The sequence below is a fragment of the Cupressus sempervirens genome, chromosome 11, assembly GCF_028749045.1.
Source record: "Cupressus sempervirens isolate cs-2001-9-10 chromosome 11, ASM2874904v1, whole genome shotgun sequence".
NCBI classification, from domain to species: domain Eukaryota; kingdom Viridiplantae; phylum Streptophyta; class Pinopsida; order Cupressales; family Cupressaceae; genus Cupressus; species Cupressus sempervirens.
The window spans coordinates 189,244,069-189,262,754 of NC_143128.1; the positions used below are offsets into that span (position 1 = coordinate 189,244,069).

Consider the following 18,686-nt stretch of genomic DNA (forward strand, 5'->3'; position numbering starts at 1 on the left):
CCTCTCTTGCTCTGTATCTTGCCTCTAAGGCTTCCTTAGTCTTCTATTTTTTTTGTTCTTCTTCTAGCATAGTAATCAAAGTAGGTTTCTCTTCTACCTCACATGTCAACCCCATCTTATTTTTTCCTACACTTAGCATATCCATATCCATGCTTAGCATATAATTCATGTCCAAGTTGATTCCAATGAAATTTCATTACAGTCACCATTATGAAATCTTCACTAATATTTTCTTCTAGAGTTCAGTCAAGCATTTATTTTTACACATGTTTCTTCTTAGAATCCCTTTCGAAAAATACCTTTCTTTTCAAATACCTTCATTTCAGCCATCAAATTATTTTTCATATCACTTTGTGACGCACATCCTTAGATTTATAAATAAAAAAGAAAAAATAAAGATAATTTTTTTCTGTTATAACTATGTCTCTTCAATGTTGAGTTCACACTATTTCTAGCCTTTATCAAGTTATCAGCCTCTTCCTTAGGTTCATCTCCATTTGCTAGATTTTGAATCCTCCTCATCTTTAGAGGAAAACTCGACATCTTGAGAGACAATGTTCATAGTCTACCCCTCAATAATCAATGCATGCTTCAAGCCTTCTTTATTATCTAAATCCTTTTCATTTTTACATCTAGCTCACTAGTGTACACTAGGCCTATTTGAGATTGAAATATTTCAATACAACTTATTTAATGTACCCATCAAATCAGTAATAGTTTTTACATTGGATATATTGAATGGTAAGGTTAGAGATAAGTGCAACCAAATCACTCTCAATTCTTTTCAGTCTAAAACATTCCAATCCTCATCCAACATTGTTGTTGCTTCTTTTCTTTACCATACAATCATCACCATAAATTTTCTACATACAAATAGTCCTTTATTTTCATCTTCTACAACTCATAGTTATAATGACCATTAATTTATTTATTTTTATCTTTCCTTCTTTAAATGTCATTGCTTCCACTCAAACTTGAATCTCTACTACTAAACACCACCAAACACAACATGCTCAAATAGAAATTGTTAAAACATCAAACAATAAATAAACATAGAGATTCAAAATGACAAAAATATATGATGCACTCTTCAACCGAAGCAATAATTTTATTGTTCATTGATTCAAGGATAAAACTCTCCACACCATACAATGCAATAATCAACATTATTTTATAGACATATACAATAACATTATCTAGAATATGAAGAGTCAAAAGACTCAAGGAATGTTGGGTTTCACCTTCAAAAGAGTAGAATTTTTTTTATGTGCACTAGAATAAGTATGATGAAATATTTTTGATGGAAAATTGTGAAATTGGGTTTGTTCCAGATAATTTTTCTTTCTCTTTGGCATAATGCTATTATGAACTAAATAGAATGAATGCTATATCAGGATAGAGTTACAAATGGAAGGGTGATTTTCATATTTTAATGGGTTTTGAGAATATTATTATGATTCTAATTGATGAAGGGGGTATCCTATTTGTTGGGATGAACAATAATTTTTTTAAATCTTTTTTTAATATATAGATAGAATGGCAAGATAGTGTTCTCTTTCTCCCTACCCTTCCCACGAGTGAGATGAGAGATCAATGCCCACTCATGGTAGAAGTTGACAAAGTCAATGTGTTCCAAAAGAGGCCAAAGTAAAAAATCCTTTCTAGGATAATAAAGGTAGTGTTTTACTATTTTGTGTGAAAAAATTCTCAATAACACCAAACCTTCTTGAATTAGTTCTATTTGGTCAAAGAAAAGATGTCATTCCCTCTACCACCTAGGAATCCTCCCTTGCCTCAACACTAAAATAGTGCCAACTAGAAAATTCAAAATCCACATTATCCATTTGTACAAAAAGGAGCTTTTCTTTCCTTTCCTTCCACAAGTTTAATATTGGTATGATTAGGTTATGGTTATGTTATATGTTAAGAAGATTAGGAAGGGGTTGATTTGTAGGTGGGGAAGAGACTTGATTTAGGGAAAGATTAAAAGTTTTATATGCTATGGAATCCTTGGACTAATTGATGTGTTCAATTGTTGAAGTTCCCTTCACAACTTCATTGGCATTGGCATTGGTGGGCTTTATCTTTAGAGGCTCAAAGATAATTTTCACATATTTCCTCATTGTTGGTCTCTCCACACTCCTCAACAAAAATCATTTTCATGTAAAACACATGGATCACCTCATGCAATGGAACACTAGAGAGCCTCGCATCCAAGATCTTGGGAACTCCTTTAGTTGTAAAATTTGTCATCCTTATCACCTATTGAAAAATGTATACTCCATCACAAAATTCACCAAGATTCCTTCTTGTTCTAACTAGCTCTAAGAAAACCCCACCAAAGTTGTATACATGTCACTCTTCTCATCTTCTTTCAATGTGTATTCATATTTGGGATAAAACATGCAATGCATGAATCAAAAATAATATACTAACTCTTAGAAAAGGAAAATTGTACATAACTAACTAAGATTTGATATATTAACATTATTATACATGAATAATTCATGAACCCAATAGTTAAAAGTGTTGTGCATCAAATCCTAGTTCATAAATCCTGTGAGTATTACAGATAATGAAAGAAAGAGAAGCATATTTGAAAATAACATGCAAGGAAGTGCCATGTGAAACACTATAAAAAAGTTACCTAGTGAATTGTAGCCATAGGAGCCTCCTATTATAGACATGTATTCAAATTCTCTAGAGTCTTGCAAGAATTTGGCGAGTCCAAAATTAGGGACATGAGTTTTGAAATTAAAATCTAGAAGTATGTTGTTGAACGTGACATCTCTATGAACAATTTAACTAGAGAGAAATCATGGTGAAGTAGCATAACCCCTTGGAAGCCTCAAGTGCAATCTTGTAGCTTGTATCCTAATGCAAATGACCACCTTTTTTACCATACACGAGCTCCCCAAGACTCCCACTTGGGATTTATTCATATAAAAGAAGATTGGTTTCTTGGTTGGAGAAGTAGCCAAGAAGTCTCACTATATTTTGATGATAGATTTTTTCCAATGTATCAATCTCTTCTTTGAAGCCATGGTTGTGTGAGAGTATTCCTCTCCAATTTCCAAGAATCCTTTTTACTAGTACTTCCTATCCATTGGGCATGAGGACTTGTATGCTTTCTAGCTCCATCTTTGGCTATAATATTTTCTTCCTTTAGGCATTCTAGAACATATTCACAAAAAAAATTAAGCCTCTAGAATGCAGCCATCTTCCTTTGCCTTGAACTGTTGTCCTTCTTCAGAGCCCTTTATATCATGATGGAGGAAATTGAAAATTACATGAAACAAAAAAGAAGACATATGAGTAAGAGCACCTTAAAAGTTTAGGATAATAGACCTTTCACATGGTTTAGTGTTTGATATTATGTGTCATGACATGCATTTAAATATGGTCCACAAAGATTAGTGTTGCCAACAAAGAAAATTGCATTGAAATAACCAAACTATCACATACTTGGAACTAGACTAGAAAGATTGTTGTAGGAGAAATTCATTAATGTTAATCTTAGAAAGTTTTCAATTTCCTAGAATAATTCCAACTAGATGATTTCTGGAGTTGTCAAGATAATTGGGAATCTATAGCTTGGTGATCTTTAAGGAGATTTATCCCATCTACTCATTTCTACCCAAATCTACGAAGGTTAAAAGCTTACATCATCTAATATTTAGGGGAATTGCTCTTGAAAATCTATTACTATTGAAATCCATCTTAGCCAGATATTTCAATCTTCCATTTTGCAGAGAAATTCTATTGGTCAACTCATTTTCCATTCAATAGGAGGGTTTGGATGCCTAAGAAATTTCCTATTTTGGTAGGAAGAGGGCCTAAAATCTTGTTGTTGGATAAGACTAAATAACCTATGTCCATTATGATTTTAGTTTTCTCTAAAATGTTGCCACTCAGATAGAAATCTTTAAGGTCAATTAGATTATAGCTTGGGAGGCTCAGAAGGCCTTTAGGAATGGATCCATTAAGAAAAATATAACCCATTCATAGTACAGTAAGATACATACAACATCCCAATGCCTTAAGAACAGGGTGCAAGAAGAGGTTATCAAGTTGTATGAGTGTTTGCAACTTCCTACCAATACTTAGATCCAGAGGAACCCAATGCCCAAGAAGAAGTTATCAGGTAGTATGAGTGTTTGCAACTTCCTACCAATATAGAGATCTAGAGGTATTAAACTAGTAATTTTGTTAGAGGAAAAATCCATTTTAAAGAACTTACCATCGCTTACATTCCCATGTCTTTCAAATGTGACATTAATTATTTGGTATGTGTAGGATCATGGTCAACCAAACTATACCCTTAAGTGGCAATGAAAAATTAGAATATTAGAGTTAAGTCAACATGACATGCAATTTTAAACTTGTTAGGAACCTTCTATTGAAAATAATTGATTAATTGTATATTGTCTTTGATGTTATAAAAAATGTCATATTTTCACCAGTTAGTGTCTGCCAAGCTCACTTAGATGATGAAGATTATTTGCTTTGTCTATTAAGAATTCTAGTGTTTTCCATATTCTAAAGACAATGTCTACTAAGTTCATTTAGGAGATAAAGGAAACATGGAAAATAATGAAAGTTAACTAATCTCACTTGGTTACCAAAGATAATTCATAGAATTTAGTGTCTACTAAGTACACTCGAAGTCAAAGTAAAGTTGGCATGGAAGTAGTGTTAAATAATCTCACTCAATTACCAAAATATGTTTAAAAATTCTCACTTGGTTAACACCAGAAAATCTATTTTGGTTAGTGTCTACTATGTAGGGTCAGCTAACAAAGTATTTTCTTGTTTTTGCATATTGAGTTTGATGGATTTCTTTCATGGTTCTACATGACTAAGTAGATTAATATTAATCTTTTGAAGTTTTATTCAAGCCAACTTGATAATTTATATGATATAATTATAATTTCAAGTTGTGGGATTGAATTTGAATAAGTGTGTAAAGATACGAAGATGCTTAGAGGAAGTGAAATGGATAGTTAAGAAAAATATCCTTATTGGGGAAATATTTATATAATCAAGAAGGATAAAGTATTCAAGCTAGAATTGAGATCTTAAATCAGAAAAGATAGTTGCATCATAAATGAGGTCAAGTCATTGTTACTCTTTATTCATTGTAGTAGTAAATCAAATCTCTTAATAGAGTTATCCTAATAGCTATTTACAAATCCTCTAACAAGGTGACATTTCTAGATTGAAATGTCTAAAGACCTCTAACAAGGCTAGCCCTAATAGTTTGATTAAATTTTTTAATAGGATCAAAACTAATAGTATGTTTTGTAACCTTTAATAGGGTTGGCTCCTAACAGGGCTTGCTTCAAAGGAGTGAAAAAGAGTAACTAGTTGGAATTGGTGATTTTTCCCAAATTGGGTTTCCATGTTAACTGTTGGTTTCACTTTTGTTCATGCCATTTATTTTATGCAACTAAATTAATTAAGGTTTATCACACTAAAAATCTTAAGATATGAATATGTTGGTTAATAGTTTGTCCCTCTTGCTACCATGGCTTTACCTTGACTTTAGATGCCCAGAATGTGAGGAAAAAAAAGGATGTTACCAAAAAATGGGTCAGTGTATGTTTTATATCACTTCCCTTTTAATTATTAGGTAAAGCTCTCTTATATGCAATATATTCTATGAATTATGTTTTTAATAGATCATTAGGATGGAGACTATATTCTCTTAACTTGAGAGTAGAAGAGGATAAACTAGGATACTCATAACTACAAACACCCAAGGTATAAATATATTTTAGCAACCTATAAAACCCAGTGGAATGAACATCAAAAGCTACCTTAAAGTTATTGTAACATATACTTGTACTTCTACGTGTAGATTAGACCTAATGTAATGTAGTTTAGGGAAAGAGAAGAGATGTACATGAAAGATGAAATGGAATCCACCTTGATCGATCACTCTCCACTAAAATGGGATCTAGTAAGATATCACCAACTTTAAATACATCTATCCTACAATGTCATAGAAACTATTCTAAGATGCAAGGTTAGCTTGACTGAAGGAGACAATAAACAAAACATTAGAAATGTTGATGTCAAATGGAATTAAGACAACACAAGACCTAGTTGTAGATATCAATCAAATCCTCCATTTCATAGAACCTCTTGATTCTCACTTAGTATCTTGAAATACATGGGTAGAAGTTTCATAAAATTGTAGACCCTTTCTATGAACTTAGAAAATTCATATATAGGTCCCCTTTTAGCATTCTTTGCCAATTATAAATTCATTAGTTACATTAATAGAGCATTTAATCACTCAAAAATCCAATAGTCATTGGTTACAATTCAATACATTAGAGAAATAAAGTAGAAATGATTAGAATCTCTCAAAATTATTCATATTTTTCTCTAATCTATAGTAATAAACTTGGTGCCAAATCCATATAATTTGTATATCAATAGTTACAATAGGTTTGAATTATGATTGTCAATCTTAAGCCAAAGATCATGATTAAAACATAGCAATTTTCTATTACAACTTCATTTATGGATCAACTTTCATACATTTGTTGAATCATTGTTATGTCACTTTGGTTATGTGTTTTGAATCTTTTGAATATGACATAATGAAAAGTATTGATCTGCTTAATTTGAGGATGGTGATAAAAGATCTTGACACTCTATTTGTTTTGTGATCTATGTCCACTTTCTAGCTATGCACATCATTGAAGATAGGTGGCACTATTTCATTGATTAGAGAATTTGGCATTGGCATTCACTTATTCATGGCACCTTTTTGCTAGCTTATAACTATATCTTGTGGAATATGATGGGTCCATCAGGACACATGTTGTTTTTTCATTATGTCGCATAGATTAGAACATCCTATTCTTTCCATAACAACAAAGTGACAATCATAGATATGTCTTTAGATCAATGATCCTTATTATTTTTGTTAATTAGTGTGCATGACTAAACTGAGGTCCCACCTTTTCCATGTGTTGAATTCTTATTTTCTTTTTCATGTATCCTCTTCACCACTATCATTCCTTTGACATTTTCATCTAACATGATCATGTGATGACTGGCTTCCAAGTTAACCTTGACTACTTTTGTAAGTTCACAACTTACAAATCTTAACTCATCTTTGACCCTACAATAATGTGATTCACATGATTTTCATTGTGTTACAACCTTAACCCATGATTAACATAACCTGCATGTGACTATCTAACTTTATCTTCTCACTGTGTCACAACCCCAACCATAGGTCATGTTCAACCCTTTGTGAAGATGTGATCAACTACTTTTCTCTCTATGTCTACATTCACTCATGATTCATCATCAACCCTTGTGATAATGTGGTGGGCATTGATCCTTTAAATATAATGGTGGAGATCACAAGGTCCTAACTCTCTTGTTCACTTTGCAATGTCGGCCCACCTATTTCATGTGTCCAATCATCACTTTCTCACTTAGATTATTTCATGTATATCTTTAAAAAGTGAGAAAGAAAGAGAAGTTGATCTGATTTTCATCCAACAATTGAATGATATCTCCTCTTATTGCACTTATAATTCCATAGTTAAATGCTCACTATTGATTTTGTATCCATCCGATGGTCATGACCTAATTGTTATAAGTTTTTCACGATTTTGCACCATTAGCTTATGATTAACCCTAACTACATGTGACTATGCAAAATTTTAAATATTGACTATTGGGCCCATTATCACATCCTCATGGATTGAAATGGTTTAATTGTTCTAGCATTTTATCAAAACAATGAGATAATGCATCCTTTCAACTAGTGTACTCATTTGATTAGACCTTTCTTGAAACATCATGATCTTGAATTTGAGTTAGTGTTAACAACATGCAAACATGTGGTCTGTAGATTTTTCTCTTGGTTTCATTTAACTAACTACAACCATGCCACTAGTTTTGATCTTTATGATGTGAAATTTTGGAAGATACATCTCTTAAGGACCATTATAAGTCCATCTTAAAATTCCATGTGTCAATCTAGTCTTCATCTGATGATTTGCATTTAATCTCTGAGCCTTCTAACTTGTCAACTTTGTAGAGTAGACATGTGGATTAAATATCACCCATTGATTAGATTTCAAAGAAAGTGACACCAAATTATTTCATCCTTTCTAAGGATTTATCTACTCAATTCCTTTATTCAATTCCACTTCTCTAGTTTTCACATTGTTCTTGTGATCTACACCTTAGTCTTGAGCTTTGATCCAAAGGCTTTTTATCAACATCTATTATGAATGGAATGTGATATCCTCATTCAGATGTATCATGCCTTCAATGGATCACTTTGATCATAGAGTTATGGTTTCTTATGAATAGAATTGATTATCTCTCTCATCTCGGGTATGCAAAAACTTACCCTCCCAAATCCTAGTCAGCTGGCTTGATTCAATCAATTACATTGTTCTTGTATTCCCAGTTAGGAAACTTAGAGAGGAAGATGAGAGCAAAAACCCTAATGGAAACCTATACCACACATAGACATGAAAAATTGACTTAACACTAATTGTAGGAGTTTTAAAAAAATATCAAAGATTAGAAGCATGAAAATAGTTAGCTCTAACTGGGGAACTAGGCATGTTAGTGCCTAAGTAAGAACCTAGCAATCTATGGTTTCACAAAAAGCTTGGAAAAAAGAAACATAAAAACATGCTACCTATTTCCTTTATTACAAAAAATATCAAATAGAAAAGATTAGTTCCTAGTCCATTGGGTTGTAGAGTCTTAAATAACACATGGAGATGCTATGCATTTGGGTGGTGGGAAAATAGGGCAAGCAACACAAAAGAAAAGAAGACACACAAAAATAAACAAAGAAAGGAAAAACAACTATAGTAAAAAAACACTTAACCTAACATATTTATAAAGGTGAGATGACTCTCACCTTATAAAATCAACAAAAAAAATATACTCTGGTGAATCCACTTACTATTTGACTGAACTAGGATCCTTTTCTCCACATTGATTTTGGTATGTTAGTAGGATCCCTCTCCAAGTAGTATGCAAGACTTGAATAGATGTCCACTCAGATCCAAAAAAACCATGTTTCATCATATAATCAGGTGAATCCACTTACTGTTTGACTGAACTAGGATCCCTTTCTCCACATTGATTTTGGTGTCTAAGTAGGATCCCTACTTGTAAAGCAGCAAAAACATTGCAACCCAAACTCTCCAAGTAGTATGCATGACTTGAATAAATGTCGGCTCAGATCCAAAAAACCATGCTTCATCATATACTTCAGCCTTTTCATTTGAAATTTTCATGTTATTCTTCTGATGGTCTTCTGTTGTGTCGAAGATATACACCTCTTTCAAGAAAATGAACTCATTACTACAATTGGTTGAAATTTCTTTATGAGCATGTGTAGGAAGACACAACTATCACCATGGATTCTAATAGTTAATGATCAATCATCTTATTACTTTGAAAAATGAAGTCTATTTCATCCCTTCCCCCTTTTAGTGTATGATCACTACCTTCACAATTTGAATTCATAGAAAGAGAATCACAAGCCAATGACCCTTCTTCAAGTTTTAGTTTCGTAGCTGGGTCATCTCAAGAGGGTTCATCCATTTGGAGGGGTGACATGAACCCATAGACAATCTCTTCTTCCTCACTATCAGAAAAATTTTTGTCTACTAATGAAACTAATTCTTCTTTAGACTGATAGTTTATCTTAGGGCTCTTTTCTTCAATCACATTTGTTTTTCATGAATAGAATTCTTACCAATGGGTTCATGAATTTCCTCATCATCTTGACACAATCATTCTTCAGGATGAACTTCATTGCTTCTTTCTTCAACTAGAATCAAATTTATAGCTATTAGTAGATCACAAGTGGAATGTTCTAGTGTAGGCAAATGATCATCATAAAATTCTTTTCCAGAGGACTCTGATTGTGTATTGTCACCTTGATCTATAACATCAGGAATAACCTATTTTCTACCAAAGAAAGCAATAATATGAGAACTAGAATTAGGTGACATTACCATGGGAGCTTCATAAATAGGTTTAGATGGTATCTTTAGCTTTAGCTCCTTTCTATTGCCCTTTTCCCAATGGATATGTGCAGGATCATGGTCAACCAAACTATGCCATTAAGTGGCAGTAAAAAATTAAAAAATCAAGGTTATGTGAACTTGACGTGAAATTTTCTATGTGTTATTAGCTTTATATCAAAAAATCAAGACAAAAGAATCTCTAGAAAATTGAATCTAATTTCTAAACTACTAGGACTTATCTCACAAAAATAAAAATTAATTGGTCAAAATTTTGAATTTTAATGCAATATTACAAAATTTTTAGAACAAAATAAGAAGTACACTTATGTCGAACCACCTTAATCAAAGTCAAATAATAATATTTTTTAATAATATTCTAGATATAAGTAGTAGACTCATGCCTAGATGTGACACATATTTTTGGTTATTTTTATTCTAAATAAATAATAAATAATTAATTTTTGACATTCGTATTTTTGGAATAAAAAAAACTCTCATGTTTGACCACCTTAGCTAATTGAAAACTCTATAAAATTCATTTTTTATAGAATGTGATACATCTTTCAGATTTAAAAAATGTTGTACCATTTAAAAGTTATATATTTTTTTCAAGTAGTGTGTTAATCAACACTTTATACATAAATCCATTAGAACATAAGTAATAATTGCTTACTAAACTCATAATTTAACAAACCTTACATTTATGGAAAGATAAGAACATTCTTAAGAAACCCTTTTCATTTCATCAAATTTTTGTGAAAAAAAAGTCATCAGCTACATGTTTGAAGTACAAATCACACAAAAATAAGCCAAAATCACATTTTTAGGATGTTTTTAAAGTTGACCATGTAGGCTTGGTATCAAAAAATATAATAGACCTTATAAATTAATTAATTTTTTTCATTTAGTATTAGGGTGGGTGGGAAAAAAGTTGGAATAAATGCTGAAATGGTTTGAGATATTTCAGAACCATAGATTTTTCAGATTGCCACTTTTTGGCCCACCATGATCCTGCACATACCCTAATCTTTCAACTTGTCAAATTGGTTGTACAAATGGCCCCATATCTTACTTGCTTCCCTTTATTAAAGAAATTATCCAACTTCCACTCACATTAGTATAGTCAATTGTTTAGGAGAACTCTAAAAAGCAAGGTATGCATGTATGGACATTAGCTATATTTAAATTTTTGGGTAAAAGATTAACCTGTCAACATTTTTGGAAGTGACAAAATAATTGTTAATTTAGAACTATTGTTTTATTTATTCATTTATTCTATTGAATTTTTAAGTTAAGTAGGAGAAATTTATCTTTTCATATTAAATGATGATATTATTATCAAAATTTAAGTGTGTAATATTTTGAGTGAAATTTGTTGATTTTTTGTAGTACCTACAAAGGAAACTCAGTAGTTACTCTAGTAGTGTACTAAGATCTGAGTTTATGCAATGAGTGCTTAGTACTCTATTTAGTCATGTTAGAGAGGGATTACTATAGGCTTCTAATCATGAAACATGGGTCAATGAATTAAACCCATAATAATACATAGTTCAATCTTGATAACAATGTCGCATGTAATTTAAGTTGTTTATTTTATTGATTTTGATTTTAGATTTTCTTTATGATTTACTAGTATATCACTTTTCATATTTCAGAAGTATGATTCTTGCCTCTTTTCCATTGATTATAATTTAGATTCTAAAATTGTACTACATAAAAATAAATAAAGCATAAAATAATTGATTAAATTCTTACAACGTATATTAGTATCTTTGCATATTTATATCTAAACTTTTCTTTAACTATTGGTAAATATAGTTGAATTTTTTTTTTCTTTTTGAATTTGATTATCAACTTCAATCACTCCTTTTGGAGATATAGAAAACAACATAAATGATATTGTGAAAGAGCTGCAATAATGTAGGTGTGGAATAAAGAGTTTTCAGACAATATCAGAGACACATTTCTGTAGTGAAATTGCAATACTTTGAAGATTGAATGGGTTTCGATGTGAAAAAATTAAATCACAAACCCTAATTATTCGCTTGGCACATGAACTTGTTGAGAGCTAGTTTTTTTCGACACTAATGGATGTCGTGTGATAGGAGGGTGTCGAGTGATAGGAGGGTGCCAAGTAAGCACAACACAAGAGGAAGCCAAGTGAACTCAGCATAGGGGCAAATTTGCTCAAGGATATGTTGAGTGAGCTAGGCAAAAGCAATGTCGAGTGAGCTTGGCATCCACTACAAAGTGGTGCTTAGCAAAAGAGGATGCCAAGTGAGCTTGACAATAATTGCAGACATGGAAGCCAGTTTAAGACTAGGTTGAGTGAGTAAAATGATAAACTGGATATTTCCACCATTAAAACTAGATAGTCAAAGTGTGAAGCTTTCAACAATGAACTTCTCAAATGCAATAAATTATGCAATAAAGAATAGAAAAGCAACAATAGATTTAGTATGCTTACTTTCTTGCTTTCTTTCTATTCAAATATGATAAAAAAACACTATCAAAAGATTTGGGAGCATTCAGCTTCAACCAAAAAACCCTAAAATTTTCAAATTGGCAAAACCTAAAACTTTAAACTTTAAACTCATAGCTCTAATGGCTGCATACAACAATGCCTAGAGCAATCACTCCTTCATAGGAAAAATCCAATAATAAAAAACTTATAGAATGACAAGAGGAAACACGTGCAACTACAAACATGAGAACAAACTTCCTTCTATCTTCTAAACTCTGATGACTAGATATGTTGATCAATTTCCTTCTTCTTCCTTCTCTGCTCTTCTCTACAACTCTCTGATTTGCTGAACTCTTCAACTCATTGAATGAGACTAATTCATCAAAATTTGAAAACTCACCTACCCACATTCATTGTTTCTGACTATTCTGTAGTCATCAAGTGGTAGGTGGGTATTTGGCTATAGGGGAAACTAACCTATAGCATTTAATATTTTAACAATCCCCCTTTGTCCCAAGGCAAAAAAAAAGGATCACTTCTTATCCAAATCAACTACACCAAGACACTCTCTTAGGTGTACAAAACATCCAATTCCTAAAGGCTTAGTAAAAATGTCTACTAGCTACTACTTAGAGTTACAAAATTCCATTTTGATATCCTTATTCTCCACCAACTCTCTGATGAAGTCATGTCTTATCTCTATGTGTTTACTTTTCCCATGGAAGATAGGATTCTTAGACAATGCAATTGAGGATATGTTGTCCTAATAAATTGTGGTTCCATCCCCTTTCCTTTCACTCAAATTTGTCAAGATCCTCCTTAACCAAATAACTTGACATGCTGCTGCATTTACTACTTTGTAGTCAACCCTACTATAGACTAAGCAGCAATAGGTTACTTCTTGGATGCCCATGAAATTGTACCTGATCCCATGTGAAACATGTATCCAGAAGTGCTCTTCTTATCATTTAAACTTCCAACCCAACCACTATCTATATAACCCACCAACTTGAAATCATCTTCTACAATATACAAAATTCCAAATCCCTTGGTACCATTCACATACCTTAGGATCCTCTTTCTTGCTTGACAATGGGATTCTTTAGTTGAAGTTCTTGAGGATTCATCTACCAAGCCATCCCACAATTGATTTTCAAGGAACTCCACATCTCTTGAAATGATGCTCTTCTTTTTAATCGGATCATACAATCGATAAGCCTTTGATTATGAGTTGTACCCTATGAAGATTCATTTCACACCTTTGTAATCCAACTTTTTCCTTTGTTCTTTAGACACATGTGCATATGCTACACATTTGAACACTCTCAAGTGCCCAACTGTCCATCTATTCCTTGACCAAGCCGCAAGAGGTATCTTGTCATGAATAGATTTTTGTAAGACACCTATTAATCAAATATACTATTGTTGCTAAAACTTCTCCCCAATATTCAATCCTAAGTCCTTTTGATTTCATCATGCCTCTTTCCATTTCAAAAATGGTCCTATTTTTCCTCTTAGCCACTCCATTTTGCTGCAAAGTATAACTGGTTGACAACTCTTTCTTGATGCCATTCTTCTTGCAAAAATTTACAAACATATTTGAGGTATAATCTCCTCCTCTATCTGATCTAAGGACTTTTATATAATGTCCACATTATTTTTTAGCTAGGGCTTTAAATTCAACAAATTTATCAAATGCTTCAGATTTATTCTTGAAAAAATGCACCCATGTACTATGAATAAAATCATCTTTGAATGTCATAAAATAAGTACTCCCCCAAATAGAATTAGTTTGTATGGGGCCTACCAAATCAAAATGCACCAATTCTAATGGTGCTCTAGCCCTTCTAGAATTTCCAGAATTAAAGGGAAGTCTATGTTGTTTACCCAATAGGCAAGCCTTACACTTGAAATATGAATCTACAATGCTTGGCAAACCATTTACCATTCTTTTCTTTCACAAAAAAATTGAAGCAGCAAAGCCAAGATGTCCATACCTAAGATACCAAATCTTGGAGGGGTCTACAATCACACTCCTAAGAGTTGATTGTTGATATACTATTGTACATGCATCCTTGGCAGATGCAACAGTGACTTGATAAGAGAAACATGTCTCTATCCTCAATGGGAACATTTGGTTCTTTGTCATTTGGACTATTGCAATTAATCTTTTACTCCCATCCTTCTCATGAATGACACACTTGTCATTTTCCATTAGCAGTTTGTGTCCATTTTGAATGAGTTTTCCAACACTCATTAAGTTGTGCTTTATATTGGGAGAAAAGTACAAGTACAAGTTTTTTATCTCCTTCTTCTCACCTTGCTTGGTGCAGACCATAAAAGATCCTTTGTCCACTATGGGAATGTTTCCATTATTTCCCATCTTAATTTTAGACTTAAAAGTCTTATTAATGAAATAAAATAAACTTTCATTACCATTCATGTTGTTGCTACAACCACTATCCAGGTACCATACCTTAGGGCTTCCTTCTTCACCAATATTACACATGATGAAGGTAGTGAGATTATTTACACTTTCCATATTCACATCAGCCAAATTAGCATTTTTCTTTGACTGATCACCCTATTTCTTCCATCATTCACTTGCATAATGCCGATACTTATGATAATAGTGGCATTTAACATTACCCTTACTAGAGTTTTAATTTTTCTTACAACCTCTAGAGTTGTTTTGAGAGTTGTTTTCTCCCTCTTGGTTGCTTGCTCTTCCTAAGCTTTTTGCAGTAGAATTCCTTTAACCATTCCTTACATGACCATTGCTTCTTGAGCCTCTACCAAAGCTATTTCTACCTCTCCCCTTGCCTCTTGATTTCTCTTGGGCCTGAAAAGATTGCTCTTGAGAAATAGTTATTGATCTATTTATTCTATGCTCATGGGTTTGAAGAGTTCCCCATCAACTCATCCATGGTCAATGTGGTGAGCTCCTTTGCTTCCTCTATGGTTATCATAAGGTTGTCATATTTCTAAGGTAAACTCCTCAATATCTTTTCCATAATTGTCTACTCATCATATTCTTCTCCATTTGATTTGAGCTGGTTTGTCAAGGTGGAGATTTGTGAGCTAAACTCTATAATAGGTTCATTGTCCCTCATCTAAACATTCTCCAACTCTCTTCTGACCATTTGTAGCTTCACTACTCTGACCTTATCAATCCCCTTGAAGTTCATCTCAAGGATATCCCATGCTTCCATTGCATAATTTGCTACTACAATTTTGGGGAAAAGTGTCTCTGTTATCACTGCCTCAATTAGACTTAATGCCTTAGCATCGTTTCTCCTTAACTCTTTCAACTAATTCTTTTGTGAATTTTTGAGATCAACATACTGAGTTGAGTCTGTCACATCATTGAACCCATTTATCATAAAATCCCATAAATTATTTCCAGCCATTATGGTTTTCATCTTGTTTGCCCATGTATCATAATTTTGTCCATTAGAGGACAGTGGTTGCTGCCATATCTTTGTTGTATCTCCTACCATGTCAAATATCCTAGAAAACAAATGCCCTAACTCACTGTGGATGTTGGGCCTCAAAGATTTGATACCATGTGAAAATTTATATCACAAACCCTAAATATTTGCTCGACACATGAAGGTGTTGAGTGCTATTTTTTCTCAACACCAATGAATTCCAAGTGACTGGACGGTGCTAAGTAAGCTTGACACAAGAGGAAGCCAAGTGAACTCGACATAAGGGAAACTTGACACAAGTATATGCCAAGTGAGCTTGGAAACAAGCAATGCCAATTGAGCTTGGCAGCCACTACAAAGTGATGCTTGGAAATAATTGTAGAGATGGAACTCAATCTAAGACTAGGTCAAGTGAGTAGAATGAAAAATTGGATATTCCACCATTAAAACTAGAGAGCTAGAGTGCGAAGCTTTCAACAATGAACTTTTCAAATGAAATAAATTATGTAATGAAGAATAGATGAAGAAAAATAGATTTAGTATGCATTCTTTCTTGCTTTCTTTCTATTCAAATATGAGAAAAAACTATTACAAAATCTAGGAGAATTTGACTTCAACTAGAAAACCTTAAAATCTTCAAACTGGTAAAACCTAAAACTTTAAAATTTAAACTTACAACTCTAATGGTTGTATACAACAATACCTGGAGTAATCACTACATCATAGGAAAAATACAAAAAAAAAATCTTACAGAATGACAAGAGGAAACATGTGCAACTCTAGACACGAGAACAAACTTCCTTCTATCTTGCGAACTCTAACTACTAGATCTGCTGATCAATTTCCTTCTTCTTTCTTCTCTACTCTACTCTACAACTCTCTAATCTACTAAATTCTTTAACTTATTGAATGAGACTGATTCATTCCTTTTGTCTCTTGCCAAAAATATTTCCCCTTCTTTTCCATATTTGAAAACTCACCTACCCACATTCATTGTTTCTGACTATTTTGCAGACACCAGGTGGTAGGTGGGTATTTGGATCTAGGGGCAACCAATCTGTAGCATTTAATATTTTGATATTGGGAGAGAGGTATCTAGTCTTCATTAGAATTATGTGAAGTAGTACAATTTTGCAAGGAATGTGATATCCTATGTCATGGATCCTCCCACACATGTATCATTCGACTAGGATACAGAGTTAGTGCCTTGGATCTTTATATGTTCCCAATGTAAACTAGAAATGAACATTCTCAGTTAGGTATATACTCTTGTATTTTTCTTTAAATAGTTTCTACTTAAAATTTCTAGTTATAATAGTTTCTACTTCCAAATTTTAGTTATAATGATGATCACATTTTTTTTCATTTTTCTTTTAAAGAATTGACAAGCCTATGTTGATGTAGAAGACAAAAGTAGAGAACCTTCTCTCAAGGATATTGTTGATAGGTATACATAAAAAATTAAAAATGCAGTAGAATGCAACTGTTTCCTTCAATAGTTCTTACAAACTTCTTTAATATGCAACAAAACAGTAATATCTTAAATAGTAAATAAATTTCATTATTTTATTTTATTGCATTAATTCTTACAAACTTGATTTAATATGTTATACATAGGTAAGTTATTTTTAGATAGATACATTCTAATAAAATGAAGAGAAAGAAAAGTTATTGACCCACTTTTCATAAACTATGCTTAATAAAATATCTTCTCAGAATGTGACATAGTATTTGTAAAATTCCATGCTTATTGTATTTTGATGTGTGTCCATATTTTAGGCACATCTTCAATCACATTATTGAATAGTTAAAATAAACTCCATATTTAAAAAAGTTCAATAACATAGAAGGAGATGGTAATGTTTAGAGATATGGATTTTACAAATGTCAATTGAATTGGCTTGAAAATTTTTACCCTTTTATAAATTCAAATTCCTAAATTTAAATACACCTCCAATCATCATCTCTACCATAAATGTAGTCTAATGAAAATAGTACTTGATTAGATGTTTTCGTTAATAGTTTTATAAATTATAGACTAATATGATTTTATTACAATGTTTCATCTCCTAAAATCTTTTCTATATGGACAGAGCTCTCATAAAAGGGGTCCTATAACATCTATAAATTATTTTATGAATATTTTTAATTTACAAGAAAATATAAACTTTAGAAATATTTAAATGATATTGAAATAATTGAATATAATTGAATGACCTTTGCAAAATTAATTAGTCAATTGTGCAAAGTGAATGCAATAGTACTAGCCTATGACAAGTGCATGAGTTGCACTCCATCAAATGTGTGTGAGGCTTGGATATTGGCACGGATCCTTTCTTGAGGACAAGTCCTTCACATGTATAAAAAAACTTTTACAAAGATTGCAGCTCACCATTAAGAATAAAATTGTGTAAGGTTTGAAGGAACTTCTTATAGAATCACAGATGTGGATTTTAGAGCTTGGTGAGTGACAAAGCAAATAAAAAAGTGTTGTTTCCTTATGTAGGATATTTTTATCCTTAAAATGTAGAAGTTGTGAAGTTCAATGTTATTAAAAGTTTCCATAGTAGTACATTCCCTCATTCAAAGTGTTTGTTAAGAAGTTTGGTCCCTCATTGAAAGGGTTTCTTCAACAAAATATGATGTTTTATATTTTCTATCTTTTGAGCTATAAGATACTAAAAATTTTCACTTTGGGAGGAGCACATCAAATATTTCATTGACCTCAAAGATACCGAACACTCTAGGATTTCTATA

At 32.3% G+C, this 18,686-nt stretch overlaps 1 pseudogene; it reads right to left on the reverse strand.

Annotated features, from left to right (window-relative positions):
- Positions 1-2,015: 2,015 nt before the first annotated feature.
- LOC149528828 (leucine-rich repeat receptor-like serine/threonine-protein kinase BAM1) lies at positions 2,016-15,908 on the reverse strand (annotated as a pseudogene).
- Positions 15,909-18,686: the final 2,778 nt, after the last annotated feature.